The following is a 22659-nucleotide window of genomic DNA, read 5'->3' on the forward strand; positions in this document are numbered from 1 at the left end:
AAACGAAGATCCAACACAGCCATAAATAAATTAATTAATTAAAAAAAAAAAATTAGAGAGGATACCTGTGAAACATATTACTACTAAGGGGTTGTAGCCAGAATAATTAAGAACCCTAAATCAATAAGAAAAAGAATAGGCAACACAGAAAAATAGCTAGAGACTTAAACAGGTTTTCACAAAATAAGATATCCAAATGACCCATAAACACACGATGACCTCATCAGTAATCAGGAAAATGCAATCAGTATCACATTGTGATACCACTATAAACCCATCAAAATGGTAACACTAAAAAGATTGCTAAGACCAGGTGTCCACAATGACATGGAACAATGGAAACATTCATACACTCCTGGTGAGAGTGTAAATTGGTACCAGCACTTTGAAAGACCATTTGCCATTATCTACTAAAGTTGAAAATATGCAAAACCAATGACTAAGCACTTCTACTTCTAGATACATACCTGATATAAATAGATGCACATCTGAAGCCAGAAATGTACATAAGAAGATTCACAGCAGCACTCTTTGTAATAGGCAAAAATTAGAAACGTCTCAAATGTTCACCTATGGTAGAATGGATAAATCGTATGTGATATAACCATGTAGCAGGACAGTATGCAGCAAAAAAAGGAGTTAACCACAGCTACACACAACAATAACATGAACCTCACAAATATAAAGTTGAGCAAAAGAAGCCATACACAAAAGAATACCTACTGTAGGCATTTGTATAGCTTTCAAAGACAAACCTTTCCTGAGGCCCTTCCCCGCTCCCGGAGGTAGCCTATATCCAATGACTGTTCCACGCAGGACACTGGGAAGGACCCTGCCCACTCCAGAGCTCTCCACTGAATGAAACGAAGACTTGACTGCGACAGCCACCCAGCTTCTTCTACCTCAGGGCTTCTCAAACTCAGCACTACTGACATTTCGAGCTGGACAATTCTTTGTTTTGAGGGCTACCCTCTCTATTACAGAATATTTCGCAGCATCCTTGGTCTCTACCCACAAGATGCCCACACATCTCCAGATGCTGCGAAATATATCCTGGGGTGCAAAATCTTCCCCAGGGGCGAACCATGGTGCAATCCTGTCCCCTTCAACCTCCACAGGGGTTGAGCCTGAAAGCATTCCCTGATAAAACTTCCCGCACGCAAATCATCAAATCTGTGGCACACCCTGATGACTTCCATTCATTCAATAAACCATTTACACGTGTGTTTATTTATTGGTAAATTATACCTGTACTATGTAATTATACATTATAGATTATCATAGAATATAATTATAGAACATAAACAAAAACAATTTAAGGTGACATAAAAATAAATATAATTAGTAGTTCTAATTTTTCTCTGCTCCCCAAAAGAATGTTCACTGGCACCTCCTAGAAAACCTAAACCCTACAGAGGAGAATAGTGCCCTGGGATAAGGGAGGAAACAGCAAAAAGAACATAGGTAGAGAGTTTAGTTTTAGTAATCCTCTGAGTCAGGGAAAAAAGGAGAGAATAGTTACAATAAAAATCAGGGGATAATATGGTGATGGGTAATAAGATAGCAAAAGTACTCGGTGTATATCCAGATGGCATTGATCACTCTAATAGGTATCAGAAAAAGGATTTGTGGCTAAACAAAGAAGCAGACCAGGCATGCCTGACTATGCCTACAAGCTACGCACTAAAATTCCTATGAAAAAAATGCAATAAGAGTTTAAAACTGGCAAGAGCAGTGAAGAGCAAAGATATGAGAAGACGATGAATCAAAGTTCAGAGGGAATTTCTTTTAATTATATCACTGTTGGATCAAAAGGTAAGTCCTTGCATTTCACAACATATTCTTACCCCTAAACTGAAATTAGTCATCAGGCACTTTTAGGAGCTTATTCATATAGCATCCTCATATTAGAAATAAATGAAACTATTAGGAATTCATACAGAAACCAACAAATAACTGTAGTGAGAGACTTCATTCTATTATTGGTCCGCTTTAGAGGGAGTAGTAAAAACAGATAACATAGAGGTTTTTTTTTTAAATTTAATTTATTTTTTGTACAGCAGGTTCTCATTAGTTATCTATTTTATACATATTAGTGTATATATGTCAATCCCAATCTCCCAATTCATCCCACCAACCCCCACCCCCCTGCTTCCCCCCTTGGTGTCAATACGTTTGTTCTCTACGTCTGTGTCTCTATTTCTGCCTTGCAAACCAATTCATCTGTACCATTTTTCTAGATTCCACATATATGCATTAATATACGATATTTGTTTTTCTCTTTCTGACTTACTTCACTCTGTATGACAGTCTCTCAGTCTATCCACGTCTCTACAAATGACCCAATTTCGTTCCTCTTTATGGCTGAGTAATATTCCATTGTATATATGTACCACATCTTCTTTATCCATTCGTCTGTCCATGGGCATTTAGGTTGCTTCCATGACCTGGCTATTGTAAATAGTGCTGCAATGAACACTGTGGTGCATGTGTCTTTTTGAATTATGGTTTTCTCCGGGTATATGCCCAGTAGTGGGACTGCAGGGTCATATGGTAGTTCTATTTTTAGTTTTTTAAGGAACCTCCATACTGTTCTCCATAGTGGCTGTATCAACTTACATTCCCACCAACAGTGCAAGAGGGTTCCTTTTTTTCCACACCCTCTCCAGCATTTGTTGTTTGTAGATTTTCTGATGATGCCCATTCTAACTTATGTGAGGTGATACCTCATTGTAGTTTTGATTTGCATTTCTCTAATAATTAGTGAGGTTGCGCCTCTTGGCCATCTGTATGTCTTCTCTGGAGTAATGTCTATTTAGGTCTTCTGCCCATTTTTTGATTGGGTTGTTTGTTTTAACATAGAGGTTTTGAATAATATAATGATGAAAATACTTTATTTTGTTTTGTTTTGTTTTTTTGCATTTCCATTTAAGGCCCAAGTTTTTAACCTCTCTTGGAGCTTTTTCTGAGAGGGTTCCAGGGTAATAGTCCACAAGCCCTCAGGACCAGGTCCCTCAAAAATGGTATTATGGGCTGTATTGTGCCTCTTCCATTCATATGTTGAAGCTCTAACCACAGAAGTGACTGTATTTGGAGACAGGGACTTTAAAGGGGGTGATTAAGTTAAAACGAGGCCATTTGGGCGGGCCCTCATCCAATCTGACTGGTGTCCTCATAAGAAGAAATTAAGACACACATAGAGACATCACAGGTGCAAGTGCAAAGAAGGATGACCTTGTGCAGCCATCCGCAAGGAGAGGAGAGATGCCTCAGAAGAAACCAAACCTGCTGACACCTTGATTTTGGACTTCCAGCATCCAGAACTGGGATAAAAAAAAGTCTCTTGTGTAAGCCCCCCAGTCTATGGTATTCTATTATGGCAGCTCCAGGAAACCATCACAGATGGGGAGCTGCTTGCCTCGGTATACTCTATCAATGCATGGAACAGGATCTTCCCTCAAATTCCACAGCAGGTTTGTAGAATATGTATTACATCAAAAAAAAAAAAAAAAAAAAGAAAAAGAAAAGAAAAACTTAAGAGAAACTTGATTAGAATATCTTTTATTTTTATGTTGTCAAAAGAAAAAAACAGATTGGTAAGCTTAACTACCTAAAACAAAACAACCACCAAAAATCTAATGTCTATTATAAAAAATTCTAAGCAAACCTAACAGCCAAATAAAATAGGAAAATTATTTAATCTCCAAATAAATCTTATTTATTTATTTACTTTTGGCCGCGCCCCACCGCGCAGCATGTGGGATCTTAGTTCCCTGACCGGGGATCGAACCCATGCCCACTGCAGTCGGAGTGCGGGGTCTTAACCACTGGACCACCAAGGAAGTCCCCTCTAAATAAATCTTAAACATCAACTTTGTGGGGCTTCCCTGGTGGCGCAGTGGTTGAGAATCTGCCTGCTAGTGCAGGGGACACGGGTTCGAGCCCTGGTCTGGGAAGATCCCACATGCTGCAGAGCAACTGAGCCCGTGAGCCACAACTGCTGAGCCTGCGCGTCTGGAGCCTGTGCCCCGCAACGGGAGGGGCCGCGTTAGTGAGAGGCCCGCGCACCGCGATGAAGAGTGGCTCCCGCACCACGATAAAGAGTGGCCCCCGCTTGCCGCAACTAGAGAAAGCCCTCGCACGAAACGAAGACCTAACACAGCTAAAAATAAATAAATAAATAAATAAAAAGAGTAGCTATTAAATTAAAAAAAAAAAATCAACTTTGTGCTAATAAAATGTAAACTTTAGATGAAATTAATATAGTCCTAGAAAAACATAACTCACCAAAACTAACTCAAAAAATATTTTCTGTGTTCTAGCCATTAAACAAATTGAATAAACATTTAAAAATCTACCCACAAAACATAAATCAGCTGAAATGGATTTACAAGTGAGTTCTAGCAAACATTCAAAAACCAGATCATTCCAATCTTACAAAAAGCCTTCAAGAAAATAAAGAGGGAACAAACATTGCCCAACTCAAATCAGTAGGAAAAAGCCAAAGAATATGGGGGGCCAAGTTACAGAATACATGCAAAGAACAAACGAACATATTAAAAAAGATCCAATTGCACTAGTAAGCTAAAATTCAAATTAAAACCATAATTAGATGCCATTTTTGCTTCTCAAATTTGCAGTTATTTTGTGGATGTAGGGCGTTGAAGAGTGGTAAGAGAACAAATTGTTACAACTTTTATGGACAGCGACCAGCAAAATTTGGCAAGATGTATCAAAAGCCTTTTAAAACTGTGTGCTGTGTGTTTTTAACACAGTGATTCTACTTATAGGAATGTATTTCTAGCAAATAATCAGAAATGTGGGCAAAGAGCTATGCTTATTATATGACTAAAAAGAGGGAAAGTTGATTAACATTATAATATTCAGACATAAGAGAATGATTAAATATATTCTAGTACATCCATTCAAAAAAGTGGTTTGCACCATACAAATAATACCTTTTCAAAGAATACTTAGTGAAATAGAAAAAAATAATCCAATAATATATCACCACAGCAGAGTACAAAACTGGAGATAAAACAATCTCAGCTTCATGTGAAAAATACTGAAGAGAAAGACATTAAAGACATCAAAACATTTACACAGGTTATTTTTATGTTGCTAAGAATATATGATATTTATTTTTTAATTCCTCTGTGGTTCCCAAGTCTTCTTCAACTATACATCAAACTTGCACAACCAGAAGAAAAACAAAAGAATTTTAAGGGATCAGATGAACTTATTTAGGGTGTGAAAGGCTCTAATTAGAATAAGGATGAGTAAAACTAATCGAAAAACATGGACTTACCACTTTAAGAAAGGTTGCAGGAGAATTAACAAGACTACGTAGGAAGCACAAAATGGAGCTGGATAGACATAGATTTTAATCTTGGTTCAGCCACCTTTAGATGTGTCCTGTTTGGAGCTTCCTTATCTATAGGCTACAAACTCTTCCTGGTCTGAAATAAATGAGCTTACATATTCGATGTGCCTAGCATGAAGTCTAATACCGAGTAGGTTTTCCATAAAAGTTAGATTCTGTTCCCTTACTAATACCTGAATCTTATCTTTTGATCTCTTAGTTTTGATCTTTTGCCTAAGATCAATTTGATGTTGCCCCTATTTCCACCATGACCAACTAAAACTTGGTTCAGTAAGGCCCTATCCGTGTTAGGTAAATTTAAAATGACATTTGGCACAGCTGAATACAAAAATACATCTCCTTCAGGCATAGCTAATTAAGGGAGGACATAATTCATTCAAAGGAGACTAAAATATATGCTACTTGAATTGACAATTATTTGACTGATCTTACTAATTTTATTCAGAAGTCAAACCAGTTGTACATGGAGACAAAGTGAGTCAATTTATTAATTAGATAATACCCTAATTATCCATTTTCTTCTCTATCAGGAATTTCTAAAAGGACCAAAAAATTCCATATTTTTGTGAAGAGAAAAATAAGAACATATTTTGTTGAATTATTTCATAAACTGGTCTTGTATGTCCTTATTTTATTTAAGATTATGAAGAGTTTCAGAGAAACATTAATAGAATCAATAAATAGTGATATATAATCAATATTTGCTGTTGATAATTTTTTAAATTGGTTTTACTGAGTTGATAAAGAACTTCAGGGTACACCAGGTACCATGTTTCTAAAATATCTGGCTTATTTAAACATACACAAAACAGTATTATACATTTGTATATAAATATTCCAGATTAAGACAACTGTTTGTACAATGACTTTGGCCTATATTTTTACAACCTCAAGCAAACATTCTTTGTCATGAAACCTTGAATTAACCAAGGAAACATCTCAGTGTGAGGAAAATGAATTTTGGTTTGGGGGGCATTATATTCTATTTCTTTCTATCACAAAGCCGAAGAATTGAGCTGTGATGTTTGCCTGCCTGCTCTTTTCAGATGAATGACATGGAAAATTACACAAAAAGTGAAAAAAGAAACTGCCTTGTCCTTCGCAATTGCTGGTAAATGGAAGTGTTTATTCAAGCATTTACATGTTGGCCCTGGCTCCTGGCGCCCTTGATTAATATAAACTATTTTCCAGAGGTGTAAGATAAGCAGCTAGAGGCATATGGTTTCTCTACTTTGTCTCTGCCAAAATTCTCCATCTCCTCCATCTACAACTTAGAGGTCATGAAGGAAAAATCCTTTGGACCCATCCTAACTCACCTGGACTCCTGCAATAGGTGCCCAACAGGTGTTTTCTAGCTTCTACCCTTGTCTTTTTAATGATCCATTCTCCACTGAGCACCAAAACCATCTTTTAAAAATGTGGATCAGTTTCTCTCACTTCCTTACCTAAAACTCTCAAATGACTGCTTATTGTGCTTAGAATATAATCTGTACCCCTCAGCATGGTTTATACAAGACTCTACAAGCTCTGGCCTCTGACTTCATCTTGCACTACCCCCTCCCCTTCCTCCCTGGGCTCTACCCATATTGTTATTTTTACTGTTGTTCACACCAAGTGCATTCCCACCTTAGAATCCTTGCTCCTTCCATTCCCTCCTCCTGGAATGTCTCGCCCTGAGAATTTACCATGACTGCCTTCTTTTTTTTGCCCTCAGGTCTCAGCTCAAATATTACCTCTTCAGAGAGACCTTCTAACCTCTCAATCCAAAGTGGAACAGCCCTGCTTCGTGGCTGCTTTCCCATAAGCCTGCTTTGTTTTCTCCCTTAGCACTTATCACTGGCTGACATTATTTTATTCATGTATTTATTTTCTTGTTTATTGTCTTTTTACTCCTAACTAAATTTTGACCTCCATAAACGCAAGTATCTTGTTGATCGTATTCACTGCTGTATCCTTAACATCCAGGGCAGTGACTAGCACACATTACTCAGTTCAGGGGGATTTGTAACATGAACAAATCAATTCAGCTGTGCAACTCATCAATTGGGATTTTTTATTTGCAAGCAACAGAAACTAACTCTAGCCAATGTAAGCAGAAAGGTATTTGTTGGAAAGATATCAAGTAGCTCACAGAACAGCTAGGATAGCTGGAGGAATAGGCTTAGAAAATAGGCAGGAGCCAAGGCTACAGGGTCAGAATCATAACTACAATGAAACCAAGAAACAATTTGACCAGAAGGATACTGTCCTCAGTCCTGCTAGGTGTGGCCACTGGACACTCTATGACTGGTGCCCCTGCCATCACTGCTACTGGATGCCGGATGCTGCTCTCTCAGCATCATCAGACTAAACTCTCACTGCCCAAGGTTCTTTACTTCCTTTCGTCTCCACGCTTACGCTTCCTTGCAGCAGTAACCTTAGCCACATGTCTATAACCCTAGGTAAGGTTAAGTTATGAGAAGAACAATTTCTGGCCTTTGTAGTAGAGGGTAGATTTTGTCACCATAAAATCATAAAATGTGAAAAGCAAATCATTGCTTTTTATAGTTTACGATTAGACATGACCTGGAAATTCATTGATCTCACTATGCCCATGGCAGATCTTTCAATTTATTCAGTAGTCATATATCAAATATCTTCTATTTCCTTTTGTAATAAATAGTGACTGACTCAATGAATGGCTATGGAAAGTTGACTACAATTTCAAGATTGTTCATAATTAACCCTATAAAATATAAAGAGCCCTATGCAATCTTAATGATCTCATGTGTCTCTAGGGAGCTTTGAAAGGCTGATGAAAAGACATACCTCCACTGCAAGGCCAAGAGTACATAACCATGTGCTGTCACAATAGAGGCAGAAGATTAGGACTCTAGATCCAGATGCTGCACACCCTCCCTGAGTGACTATGTGCAGGTCTCTGAGCCTCGGTTTCTTTACTTACAAAATGAAAATATTAATAAAATATAATAGTCTTCTATTACTGCCTCACCAAGTTTTTCTGAGGATCACATAGGACAATATATGAGTATGCCTCAAAGAATAAAAGATATGCACAATACACGTAAAGTAGCAATATTATTATTATATAAGTAGCAAGACTCTATTGCAATTGGAGACCATTTCTATCCTAATCACAAGAACTACCATTTATTTAGCTCTTGCTATGTCCTCCAAACATGCCTGACCCCTTATTCTCTCATTCTCTTCTCTCCTGCCACCTGCCTGAGTACAAGCATCTCTATTAGATCTCTACCAGATCTAATAGATCCTCTCAAGGGCCCTTTTCTTCCCTCTTGGCCTCATGCTTCATATGGAGAGATTTCAGCTAAACCATCTATATTCATGGTCTTCCTCCCCAGGGAGAAGGGATTTGTTTGATTAAAGAGTTTAAGGTAAGAAAGTGACCTTCCTTAGACTAATAAGTACTAATAAGTCATTTTTGCCTTATAATCATGTTGGCCATTTTGTCTTATACTTGACAATACCTATGCAGGGAATGAAATTCTCTTTATAATGTTTACTATCTATATGCATTATTTCACTCATTGTAAAATCTTACGTCTTGGAAATTTGATTAGTTTATGCTATGGCTGGCTATATAACACCTGGAGTATTTTATGTATATTAATTCTAGGCAAATTTACCCTTATAGTATTTTGGCAGCTCTGCCTTTATTCACAATCAAAGACATATAGACTTGCCACTTGTAAACACAATGTGATACATAAAGAATAAACACAAGTCACAGTGCTTACAACACAAGAAAAGCACATTGGGCAGATTTTTTAAAGGCTTAGCTCAACAGGGAATAGAAAAAAAGAAAATACAAATGTCTGCCCTGCATGGAGAAGGCTTGCCTTTGTGTGCTGTTTCCCTGCAGATGAAAAGGCAAAGAGAAGCTCTAGCCTGCATTGCCCCCCTGGGATTTGAAAGAATAAAAGTAAACACTCCTCTGTTTCCAAGAATGACATTTAGACAAGACTAGTCTATCTTTTCTTTTTGTTTCTCCTTCTTCCTTTACTATTAAACAAAAAAATAAGTGGTAAGGTAGAAATCCTTTTTTAAAATTATTTTTGTTTGGGGGTAAGAGTTCATTACTTCTTTTGAAAATTACAGCAGAACTTATTTTGTTTCCCTCCTTCCAATTGTCTAATGCAATATTCAGTTGTTAATTTCCAAGGGACTCCTGATTGTTTCCTGATATAATTGAAATTTAAGACCTCTGATTTTTTTCAAATGATCTATTATTCTAATGATCTATTTTAATGATCATTTCAAATGATCTATTACAGGGAGTACCCTCAGTTAATGCTGATTGTAAATGACTTCCTCATGTGACCTAAAACCCTCTCAAAGCCTTATTCCTAGGACTTCAACTCATCTTATATGTTCATCCCAATGTTGTGCCATGATGCTAAGTTGCCACTGGGATGGACTCAAAGCTTAATAAGAATATTATCATGCCATGCTTCTGACCTTATAATTGTCCCAGGCTGTTGGACCCATCAGTGGGAGGTGATGTGAGACCCTCCAATGGTTGGGTAAAGTTACGTTAGCGTGCTCAATTCCAATCCACACTGAGACATGGGGCTTCCATTACCACCTCTTTCTCACCGAACCTTATTCTGAATAGCAGGACACGTGTGGGAGCCACATTCTTGTTGAATCCAAAAAACACCACCACCAAAATAATCCCTGGCTACTGCATTCAGTATCCTCATCCCCCTAAATCCTGGCATGTTAAGACAGGTCCTCTCTATGAAATCCTTTATTTATGTTTCTTCCTGACAGTGACGCTCAGATACTGAGATGAATCACCTAAAGAGAGCAGAATCTTCTTTAGCAGTTTTTGCCAATCAAATTCACAAATGCCTTTGACTTAAAAAAGACCTTACAGGGAATTCCCTGGCAGTCCAGTGGTTAGGACTCCTCACTTTCACTGTCAAGGGCACAGGTTCAGTCCCTGGTTGGGGAACTGAGATCCCACAAGGCACACAGCATGGCCAAAAAAATAATAATAATAAATTTTAAAAAAATGTAAAAAGACCTTACAGGTTGAATTGGATGCACTTGACCCCCAATGTCCTTAACATCCTATTCTTGTGGGTTTGCTCCAAACCCTCTGGTTATTCCTTTTCAGTATCTTTCTAGGGCTCTCTGTCCTCTTTCTTTTATTGTGGGTATTGCCCAGGCTTCCATCTTGGTGCTCTGCCTTGAACACTCTACAGGACTACAGATCACAAACCCAAGTGCATACAGGGCTCTGAACATAAATAAATGAAGCAGGTCGTACGGGAGACAAATAATGCTCTCTTACTTTCTGATACAGCAAAGAACTATCTTTTCTCATATAAGAAAACAAAAATCCATCACAAGCACAATCTTAAATGGCAGCTGATATTCAGTGTCAGTGAGGTAATGAGTCAGTGGAATGGCTGAGTCTGCGGGGAACCAGGAAGCAGCTACTTCTCAGCTTCAGTCAATGTCTTCCACTAGGTAAAATAACCATCAGCAAAATTTTTCATTTTTCAAAAGAATCTGGAAATTCAGACTTTTATATGAAATCTACAATATTTAAAAAAGAATAGATACATGTATATGTATAATTGAATCACTTTGCTGTACACCTGAAACTAATACAACATTGTTAATCAACTATACTCCAATATAAAATTTAAAAATAATAAAAAAATAAATAAAATAAAATTTTGCTCGAGCCTAACACATCTGCCTGCCAGAAATAGTGGGCCAGAGAGAACACATCTCCGTGGCAGGTATGATCAGTGGGTCGCCAGTCGTCGGCTTCTTCACTACAGATTACTACAGGCAGTCATTTTCAAACTGTAGAGCACAACCCACTGTTAGATCATGTAATCAGCCTAATGGATCGCAAGTAGCATTTCTAAATGAAATTGAATTGCATTGAGGAAAATCAAAAATAAGAGAATATATCACATTTAATAAAGATAGGTGTTATTACAGGAGATGCACATGCATCTGTGAGAGAGAGAGAAAGAGTGTGTGTGTGTATGTGTGTGTAGTGGGTCACTATTAAAAAATCAATTTCTAACTGTCGTCAAAAGGTTTGGAAAAAAAAAAAAAAAGGTGTGAAAGTCACCGCTTAGTTATGCTGTTCCAATCCTTTATCTTCAATTGTAACTTAAATGCCAATGATTGTGAAATGTTCATCTGTATGCCAGATTTTTCTCTTAAACTTCACTTACTTTCAATTATCTGCTGGATATTATCAATGGGTAATTCACAGGTCCCACAAATGCAATCTAATAGAATGATTGAAATAATGGGCTTTGTAGTCAGACCGATCTCAGTTTGAATCTTAAGATTTGTTAGCCTGTTTTCTCATCCTTAAAATCAGGATAACTGAACTGTCTGAATAGAGCTGCTATAAGAATTTGTCCTTACAACAGTGCCTGGCATGTACAAAAATAAATAAATACTGCTTGAACACCAATCATAGGCATTGTTCTGGGCACTAGAGATTGATGAGAACAGTTAGCCCTTCCGTAATAAGATAGTGCTGCTTTTCAGTAGTTCAAGAAAGGAAATTAAATCCACAAAGCATCTCCTTAGTGTTTACTGGATACATACTGTAATCCTTTCATAATGTAATTTATCAATACACTTCTCAAATCACCTCTTTGAGGATTACTAACTTATGACCACGAGGATGACCTTCTCCTCCCTCCAGAGTGTCATGAGACTCTCCCTGCCCCTGCTGACCAGGAGGCAGTTCTCAGAGAGGTCTTAGTTGTACTGGGGTATAGAAGAGAATCTGTAATTTTGCTGTGTTGAGGAACTTAGGTGTATGATCCACAAGTTCTGGTGAATAAGATGATGTCTGTCTTAGTCCATTAGGGCTGTTTTAACAAAGTACCATAGACTGGGTGGCTTATGTACAACAGACATTATTTCTTACAGTTCTGGAGGCTGGGAAGTCCAAGATCAAGGTACCAGCATATTCAGTTTCTGGTGAGAGTCTGCTTCCTGGTTCAAAGACGGCTGTCTTCTCACTGTGTCCTCACATGGCAGAAGGGACAAAGGATCTCTCTGGGGCCTTTTTTATAAGGGCACTAATCCCATTCATGAAGGCTCCACCCTCATGACCTAATCACCTCCCAAAGTCGCCACCTCCAAACACCATCACACGGGGGACTAGGTTTCAACATATGAATTTGGGGGGACACAGACATTCAGTCCAGAGCAATGTCCTTCCCCTTGAGAAGCAGTGAACACATGAACAATCTGTGGTAATCTACTGATTGGCCTTCCTATGTCTAAATCCATCCCCTTGTAATACATACTTTACTCTGAAACCACAGACTACTTCTAGAATGGATTCTGATCATGTCCCTTTACTTTCTTACCCTTTCATGACTCCCCATTGCCATCTGTAGAAAGTCTAAGCTCCCAGTGAGATTTACCAGGACCTTTGTGATCTTATCCTCATCTCTCAAATACTCTCTTCCTTTCAATCAGAACAACTTGCAGTTTTCAATACTTTTAGCACTCTCTGTCACTTCTGGGCTTTTACAGGGGCCACTCTCCTCCTGGAAAGATTTTTGCTGCCCTTGCATTTCTCACTTCTCACATTTTTCCCCCAAACTTCTACCTGTCAATTGAGTACACTTTGAAATTAATTTTTTAATTCTCTCCCCTTGAAGGAAGGGGACATATCTTTATTCATTGTTATATTCCCAGTAACTAAAATGAAATGCCTAGCACATAGGAGGCCTCCATATTTGTTTCCTATAGCTGTTGTAACAAATTATCACAAACACAGTGGCTTAAAACAATCCAAATTTATTATCTTACAGTTCTGTAGATCAGAAGTCTGACAGGTTTCCTTAGGCTAAAATTACGATGCCAGCAGGGCTGCATTCCTTTCTGTAAGCCCTTGATAGGATCTGTTTCCTTATCTTTTCCAACTTCTAAAGGCCATCCACATTCCTTGCCTTGTGGTCCTTTCCTTCTATCCTCAAAGCTAGAAAAGGCAAGGGAGGTCCTTCTCACTTGCTCTTCTGCCTCCCTCTTCCACTTCTAAGGACATTTATAATTACAAAACGCCTGGATAATCCAGGACAACGTCCTGATTTTAAGGTTAGCAACCTTAATTCCATCTGCAAACGTAATTCCCCTTTGTCATGTAAGGTAACATATTCATAGGTTTCAGGGATTAGGATATGGACACCTTGAGGGCAGGGTGAGGGGGTTATTATTCAGCCTACCACAGCCTGCAGTAAATGGTTCATAAATGGATACACAGATAAGGTGTCCAGTGGATCCTTATGGTGGCTGCTGTAGTGGATGACTATTGTTCTTGCCTGCCCAGCGTTTGTTTTCTTTCTTCTGGCAATGGCACCTTCATATTTCCAGGGCAGCTCCTTCCTCCTCCTCCCATTTCATACTGTCTTAGTGGGTATATCAGTTAAAGTAATGCTAGTTGCTGTAACACAGAATGACCCAAGTTTTAGTTGCCTCAAAAAATAATTATTTCTTGCTCACATAAATGTCCAATGAATATTTCTGGTTTGACTGCTGTCTTTCAAGTGGTTCAGAGGACTCAGAGACCCAGATTCCTGCCATCTTGTGACTTCACCATCTGCAACTCATAATTGCCAATATCATGCAGGAATCCACTTCAGTCCATTCAGCTGGAAATGGAAATGAGCTTGAGCATTCAGGAGAGGTTTCTACAGGCCACATCAGGAAGTGGCATACATCACATCTGCTCACATTCTAAGGACTAGATGTCAGTCTTGTGACTAACCCTAATGAGAAAGGAGACTGGAATTGTGGTCCAGCCATGCCCAGGAAGACAAGGAAATGGGCAAGAAAATCATCTAGCCATTTCAGCCACAGTGAGAATATTAAATAACAGTGCCCAGGACTCTCACGGCCAAGGACTATGCTTGCGACCTAAGTTAAGTCAATCAGAAAATAAATCCGGAATGACTCTCAGCTAAAATGTATTCAGTTACAGGAGCCAAAAAACACAATTCAGCGGCATAACTGAGTAAGGGATCTTAGGTCCAAAATAAGAAGTTTGGGGATGGCAGGACATGGCAGGTATGCCAGCTCACTGAAAGGATCAGGAAGCCAAGCCTCTTTTATTTTCTTGCACCACCATCCTTAGTATGCAGTAGAGATTCTCATGGTTATAGATTGGCTACTGCACTTTCAGGCATCACTCTTACCTTCCAGATAGAAAGAAATAGAGGGTTGAAAAATTCTGCCCAGGGCTTGAATTGTGTCACACAGACCCGCCTAACTGGGAGACCAGGAGATTATGTACTTTCATTTCCTAACTTCCAATAGTGGAAGAAAGGAGAAGAGATTGGAATGGGTGCTGAGTGAACACCTGTCTGTTTGCACAATTGGAATCTTTGGAGCTGATTCATCCCCTATAAATCTTGAACTTTTAAAGGTGTTTGTTCCTGCACCTAAAACACCCAGGGATCCTGAGCTGTTCTGTTTCTTGTTATTTCTTCAACTTGGCTCTTAAAGCTTCTCTTTTACTTCTCTGAGCTGTTATTTTTCCAATAAATTCCCTTTACTATCTTAGTCATTAAGAGTTAATTTATGTTGTTTGCCACCAACAAACCCTAACTGATATCATCTAATAAAGGATTCTGGTGTTTAAAGGTCCAGGAAGTATCAAGCTTATGAATATTACTCTTTTTACAGTTCAGAATCCATTGGGCAGTTAGCCCTGTGCATGAAATATCCCAGCAACAATTTGGAACAGAAATTTTAAGAGAATATTCGGCAGTTTTGTTAAAGTATCCAAAATACGTTTATTGGAAATGGAAATATTCACCCAACGGAACATTTAGGTAAAATGAGTTTTTCTCTTTCCATTTCTGAGATCCACTCTTATTTGTGCAGATTGGCTAGTGACTGGAGCTGGTTAAAAAAATGGTGCAAATGGATTACCAGCACTTTGTTAATGAAACTCATCACTATTTAAATACAGTAATTTCATTAAACAATTGTCATTAACTCCAAGATCCTCTTGATGATTTCTTCCACACAACTCCATGAGAAAAGCACTTGAAAAAGAAAAAAAAAAATCTACCAGCTAAACTGTTTTCAGAATATAAAATGGGACAGAAGAAAAAATAGTAGAATAGCATAGACTCTCAGTAAACATTACATTTGCAAAAATGATGATGATAAATGATAGCATGATGAGAATTATGTCTTTAATAATACTATGAATACTACTTTAGATACATAATAGCTACCTAGAGGTGAATTTTAGAATCACAGAGTCTACTGCCTCATTTTAGAGATGAGAAAACTGAGCATCAACAAGGTAAGCATCTAGGTGTGAAAAGAAGTGTGAGTTTTGGGCTATGAAGAGGTCTATGAAAGAGGTCTACATCTGAGCAAAAGAAAAAAAAATTGAAAATTATTTTTCACCTTATATTGAGGCCAATCTGCAAAAATATTTATCGTTTATTAAATAATTTGAATAAGAATTGAATAACAAATTGAAATTATTTCAGGTACAAAATATTTAATAATAAATGTGTCTTTTGCATGTTATCTCTGTGTGTGCGTGTGCGTGTGTAGTGATGAGATTATTTATCATTAAGGACACTTTTCATAAAACTGAAGTTTCAGCATATGACACTGATTAAAAATATTATTATGGTAGACATAAAATAAATCAGTAAATTCTAATCAGGTTTAAAGTATATGAAAGAAAATGCAGCATTTTTGCCTAATTCAAGTTTGTTTACAAGACACCTGCATCTATTCATACCTTTTCTCCTGGAATTTAGAATGTAATTAATCATATACCATAAACCTGAAGAGAAAAACTGTGAGTGTAGTAAAGATTCAACTTATCTAGAATTTTGAAAACTGTAAAGAAAAGTTTTACACAAGAATTCGGCATGGACAATTAGCTTGTTGCCAGTCAACATTAAACAAATGCAAATACTTTAACAGGAGGAATATTTCCAGGCAAATTCTAGTCGGTTTGATTGATTATTTTTTAATGCCTGGAGAAGATAGCACAAAATTGAGTGATAATGATTTATTTGTATCTTTTAAAGGTACTGGTGTGATTGAGGGAAGGGAGGTGACATGAAATGAAGGGATATCAAGATGAGATTTCAGTCATGCATATAATGCAGGCATAATTATTTTCATGTTGGTTTTATAAAAACTCATAGGTCCCTTCTAATAAAGTAATCATGTCCCAGAAAATGTAAGTAAAGTAATAGTAAAGAAATAATAGACATAAAATACTTCTCTAGTAAATCAGAGACTTTTTTTCCAGCAGGGAAAAATACCTTAATGGAATCTCACTGTATCAGAAAGACATTATTTCCTCTAGAGTCGCAGGGTGTACATAGAGAATATTAGGAATTGTATCAATTGGGGCTATTAGCTGCGAGCAACGCAATCTACTGAAGCTAGTGTAGGTAGAAAATTAATTTACTGAGAGCTAATATATTCTAATAAATCTTAAATTTCTTAGATCGCTCAGAGAATCGTTGGTCGGGCTGGAGAAACAGGCTCAGGACTAGCCTCTAGGAAGAAATCCTAGAACCACACCACAGAACCGGCCTGAGCAGCATGTCACCATGGTCACTACCACCTCCACATCAACATCCCCAACCTGCTTCCTCCTGCAGTTCATCTCCCAGTTAAGTCCCACTTACGGGCATCTGACTCCTCAGACCAAGGTCACGTGCCTGCAGCTTAACCACAGGGGAGTCTGAGAATGCAAGTTTTTTGTAAACTGCCCTGAGAAGATGGAGTCCACAATGTGGAGAACTATCAACAGAGAGAGGGTGTTCAAGGCCCTCTGGGAAGTTTGGTAGGCAGAATTCTAAGATGGCCCTTATGATTGCCACACCCTGGCATTATACCCATGATTGCTTACACAGCAAAAGGGATTTGCAGATGTAATTAAGAGTCCTAAATAGTTGACTGTGAGTTAACCAAAACAGTGATTATCCTTGGTGGGCCTGACCTAACTAGGTGAACCCTTAAAAGGAAATGTGTCCTTTCTGAGAGGTGGCTTGAAGCATACGAGGGGTTTTTCTGCTGGTTTTGAAGACATAGGGTCCATGAGTTTGACATCTGCAAGGAAATGAATTCTGCCAATGACCACAGTAGCTTGGAAGAGGACCCTAAGCCTCAGATGAGATGCAGACCTCAGCCAACACTTTAATTTCAGCCTTGTGAGACCCTGAGCAGAGAATCCAGTTACACCTGCCCAGACTCCTGACAGATAAAATTATGAGATAATAAATGGGTGCTGTTTTAAGCTACCAGCTTTCTGGCATTTTGTTATGCACATATGAAACTAATACAGGCAGCTACAAATGACAGGTATCTCCCACAGGTATCATGTATCAACATCGGGGTGGTAGATTCTTAATAATCTTGTTACACATTTCTAAAAGGCAAAATAATTGTAGTAAACCTAATTTATATTTTCATTTAAAACCATTGCTAAATGCTGTTTAGCTGTTGTTGAAAGGTTACTCTCTGGTATAAACTGAGATTTAGAAATAAAAGAAAACAGTTATTTAGCAATAAGTTTTTGTATTAGAATGTATTATCTTCAATTTACTATTTAAGATTTTATTACTATGGTAAAAATTACAGTTAAGTTTGTTTTTATAAAACCCACAATGAAAATATTTACTTTGAAGGAGGAGTGTAAGGAAAAGAGGGAAAATGAACAACTTAATAAGGAGGCCAATCAACTTTCTGATTGAGGAACAATGGTATAAATGTATCAAATCACATGGTTTTATACAGCCTACCTGAGGTTAAAAAGAAGTTATCCTAGAATAGGAAGAGACACGTTCTTTTTCTTCTCCCTTAGTAGTTTCTTTAATGACTTGTAGAAAATGAGAGCAGAAGTCTTAAAAAGATAATTAGAGTCCATCTTTAAAACTGGTTGAAAGGTCAGTCTGTCTCATTAAAAAAAGAAAACAGGTAGTGGTTTTGATATGAAATGGTTTAAAGCTCAAAAGAAAACAAGAAAAACCAGAAAAAAAATGTATGAATGAAGTCCAGAGAGATATTACGGGAGACCTATGGGAAAAATCTGTTCTCCCCACACATACCCGCATACCACCTTTGAGGCCTGAACATCAACCTGACATTTAATGACTTCTTTGAGAACAGAAGAATTTATGACCATTGTTCCTAAGCAAGACATGCTAAAGATTTCTGCATCTGAGATGTATGAATATCTGTATATTGTCTCTTTAGGATAAACGTCTGAGAGTAGAAACTAAACATTGCCATTGGCAACATGCGGCTATGGAGCACCTGAAGGTTGGGTGGACCAAAATGAGCTTGGCTCTAAGTGTGAAAAGACACGTCAGGGGCTTCCCTGGTGGCGCAGTGGTTGAGAGTCTGCCTGCCAATGCAGGGGACACGGGTTCGAGCCCTGGTCTGGGAAGATCCCACATGCCGCGGAGCAGCTAGGCCCGTGAGCCACAACTACTGAGCCTGCGCGTCTGGAGCCTGTGCTCCGCAACAAGAGAGGCCGCGACAGTGAGAGGCCCGCGCACTGCGATGAAGAGTGGCTCCCACTTGCAGCAACTGGGGAAAGCCCTCGCACAGAAACAAAGACCTAACACAGCCATAAATAAATAAATAAATAAAAATTTAAAAGTAAGCACTGCATGTTTTAAAAAAAAAAAAAAAGACACGTCAGACTTTGAAAACTTGGTACAGGAAAAAAAAAAAAAAAACCCTCCTTAATAAGTTTTATATCAATTATGTGCTGAAATTGTATTTTTTTACATATTAGTTAAATAAAATACACAGTTGGCCCTTGAACAACTCAGGGGTTAGGGGCACCTACTCCTGCTGCACAGTAGAAAATCTACATATAGTCCTCCCTCAGTATCCTGGAGCATTGATTCCAGGACCCGCCATGGATACCAAAATCCAGTGATGATCAAGTCCCAGGTCAGCCCTCTGAATCCGTGGTTCCTCATCCGCGGATTTAACCAACCACATACTGTGTAGTACTGCTCTTATTGAAAAAAAATCCCTGTATAAGTGGACCTGCACAGTTCAAACCCTGTTGTTCAAGGATCAACTGTATTAATAAAATTAATTTCACCTGTTTCTTTTTAGAATATCGTCATTCTTGCTGCCTCAGAAAGATGTATGTTCAGGGCCAATGAGAATTAGAATTGGCATTTGTTCCTAATTGTTGGGAAATTCACTTTTCTACCAGAGTTGTTGAGAAAGCTAGAATATACACCTGAAACCTTCAAAAACCATAGTCTAATTATTAGAGATGAACCCACTAGAGAATGGGGCCAATTGACTAGATGGATCACCAAAGTCATTTGAAGCCCTGAATTTATGTGAAAACTAGCTTTACTTCTGGCCTGTTTAGGAATGTGAATCAGTAAATCCCCTAGGCTAGTTAAGGTTCAATTGTTTTCACCATTTGCAATTGAAAACATCCCAATTGATATAATTATTAAGATATCTATAATTATCTAAGATATCTATCTGATATAATTATTAAGATATTTACAGTATATTCAAAGCATCCCCAAAAGGATCTAGGAAGAAAAGCTCTTCCAGGTGCTGCTATTATAAACCTATAGACACAAATTATTTTGAACATTTTGAAAAGAAAGCACAGTCTCCAAGTACTTAGAATAAAATCTAACCCATAAAGCGAAATGTGCCCAATTTTGATCCTGTAGCTATTAGAATGCCAGAGAATGTTAACAGATTATTGAACAACTCAAGTAAATAGATTCGGCACATTATTATTCAAGCAATTCCAGTCATTTATATTAGGGGCTCTTCAAGTTTTTAAGCCATGAAATACTTTATTCAAAATAACTGTATATAAAAAGTTATGTATGAACACAAAATGAATGTTAGTAAAGTCAAACATCTCCTATAATAGATTTTTATTATAGTATTATTTGCAAGTTCAAGATGGACTACCAAATGCAATATGCCAGCAGTTGCTAGGAAAAAAATAAGCCAGAAGTCTTTTTGCAAGACTCAGCTTTAAGTATTAGAGAGATTGTGAATTAGAAAAGTCTAAGCAACGATAGTCGGTAAACAATTCACTATTATTACAGGAACATGGAGCCAATGTTTAATTAACTATACCTAAAGAAGGAAAAAAGGCAAACTTAGTAAAGCAAAAGAAAATTCCCAAATCACTTGCCTGACACAAATTCTCTGCAATCAATCTGGCTCTACCCTAATGTCAACTGCCTAATCTCAATTCCCGAAGTGGAGGGTTGGAGGTCATTACAGAAGACCAATAGTGGGTAAATAAAGAGTTGACCGTTCGTGTTGATGCTAATTCTTATAATTATAGAGCTGAGGGCTCACATGGTTAGAGGGTCATGTTTATTCTCCCTGTCTCTCCTCCATCTAACCCAGTCCCCAGTCCTCAACCCCTGCCACAATCTCTTCCTTCTGTATCACTTTCACTGCCCTCATCACTACCCCCTTATCCCACTGAACTATTTTGGCTGAGATATCAGAGTAGCTGACACAGTCAGAGCTGGTAAAGAAGGATGAATGACTCTATTTGCCTCAAATTAAAGGAAGCCTCCAGAAACGCTTTCAGAGAGTCCACACTCCTCCGAATTATCTGGAACCCTAAAGATTCTCTCTGGACTATATATGGACCTTCAATCAACCTGCCTGCATCACTTATTTTCCCCCTGCCTCCTAGCACTGAAATATTTGCTATCATATAGGAAGGAGAATCATGTAGCTAAATGTAAGATTATGTGTAGACATGAAAAAGAAAAATAATATAAAATTAACATCCAGAAATTCACCACATGGGCTCCTGATTATCAATCATTTTATCTAATAATGAAAGTTTTTGCATTACTTCTAACTCTTAGGACTACTAACACAGATGGAAACATTCAATGCCTCTTAAAAATGTCAAGTAAAAATTTGCTTGTTAAACAACTCCAGTATTATTTGTACAAATTTCTCAAACAGATGGTTAATAAGAGTTAATCATCACCAAATATCTATTATGGAGCCAGAATATACAAAATATAACGGAGGGAATCATCTGAAAACGTCAATTCCAAGGAATGAAAACAAGCCCATGCAAAGCAGAGAATGGCATGCGTAAAGCTGTTCAGTTCAGCATTCAATCAGCAGTATGAATTGAGCAGCTACTGCGAAACCACATTGCATGAGGCACTACGAATTCCCACAGTAGGAACAAAAATCTCTCCAAGGGGCATACAAAGATATAATTCCCTAGTGGTCTAGTCTTGGAATTGTGTTGCATTTAAATCAATAGAGACTTTGATCTTTTCTTCTGTTACTCACAAAAGTTCTTGGTTGCTGTAATACGTGATTCAGGAGAATTTTAATTACTCTTGGTCCTTTGCAATATTTAGGCACCCTGAAGCTTCTGGGAACATCTTACACTTTGCCCAAGTCGATCCCTCTCTCATTCTTACTCTCTAATCCTTGCCATTTGGTCTCTTGATTATTGTCTCTCCTTGTTGATAATTTTCATCCTGCTATATGTTTAAATAGATCTTGACTTCAGGGATCCTCTGATACAATGGAGAAGTAAGAAATATACATAAATATTTCAATACTGGGTAACACAGATAGGCACAAGTTTCCATGGAAATATAAAACAGAGAACAACTCATGCTGGGCTGGGAGAGGAGGCTGGGGTCAGGGACAGAGTTAGGAGGGCTTTGTGATAAAGAAATGCCCTTATCCCAGGTGAATCTCTCCTGAAAAAAACCTAGATCAAAACTTATGAAAGGCCAACGTTTTTGTCTCCAATTACAAAATGCATTCAGTTTTATCGAACACTTTTTTCTTTAAAAAAAAAAAAACCTCTCCCAAGTTCTTGACAGTACTTGATAATTACTGTACACATAGTTCCCTCAAGTTCTATTTCACTGGCATGCATTAAGGTGGCCTTTTCCATTTGCTGCCACTTCCTTCACAAATATCAGCAAAAACATATGCTTCTATTAGGAAATACACACACACATACACACACACACCTTAAAACAAAAAGCCATAAAATCTGTAACACATCAAAAATCAGAAGGAGCTACAGCAAAATATAAGAAGATGAACATGACTTAAATTTATAAATCTTCAAACGGTATTTAAACCCATCTTTTTAGATTTTCACAATTTTTCCTCTTGCTTAATATACTCAGAAATAAATAAATATGTATATACAAACAAACAAAAACCTCTAGGAGCCTGTTCCCATT

At 37.8% G+C, this 22659-nt stretch overlaps 1 long non-coding RNA gene across 1 annotated transcript in view; it reads right to left on the minus strand.

The window, feature by feature from the left end:
- The window catches only part of LOC309609800, an 85710-nt gene that overhangs the window by 12699 nt on the left and 50352 nt on the right, over positions 1-22659 (minus strand). The window contains exon 3 of the long non-coding RNA XR_014233585.1: positions 66-570. This is a non-coding gene — a long non-coding RNA (uncharacterized lncRNA). The remainder of the gene's footprint in view (positions 1-65; positions 571-22659) is intronic.

This window comes from Balaenoptera borealis (assembly GCF_965194805.1).
Source record: "Balaenoptera borealis genome assembly, chromosome: 13".
In the NCBI taxonomy this organism is placed as follows: Eukaryota; Metazoa; Chordata; class Mammalia; order Artiodactyla; family Balaenopteridae; genus Balaenoptera; species Balaenoptera borealis.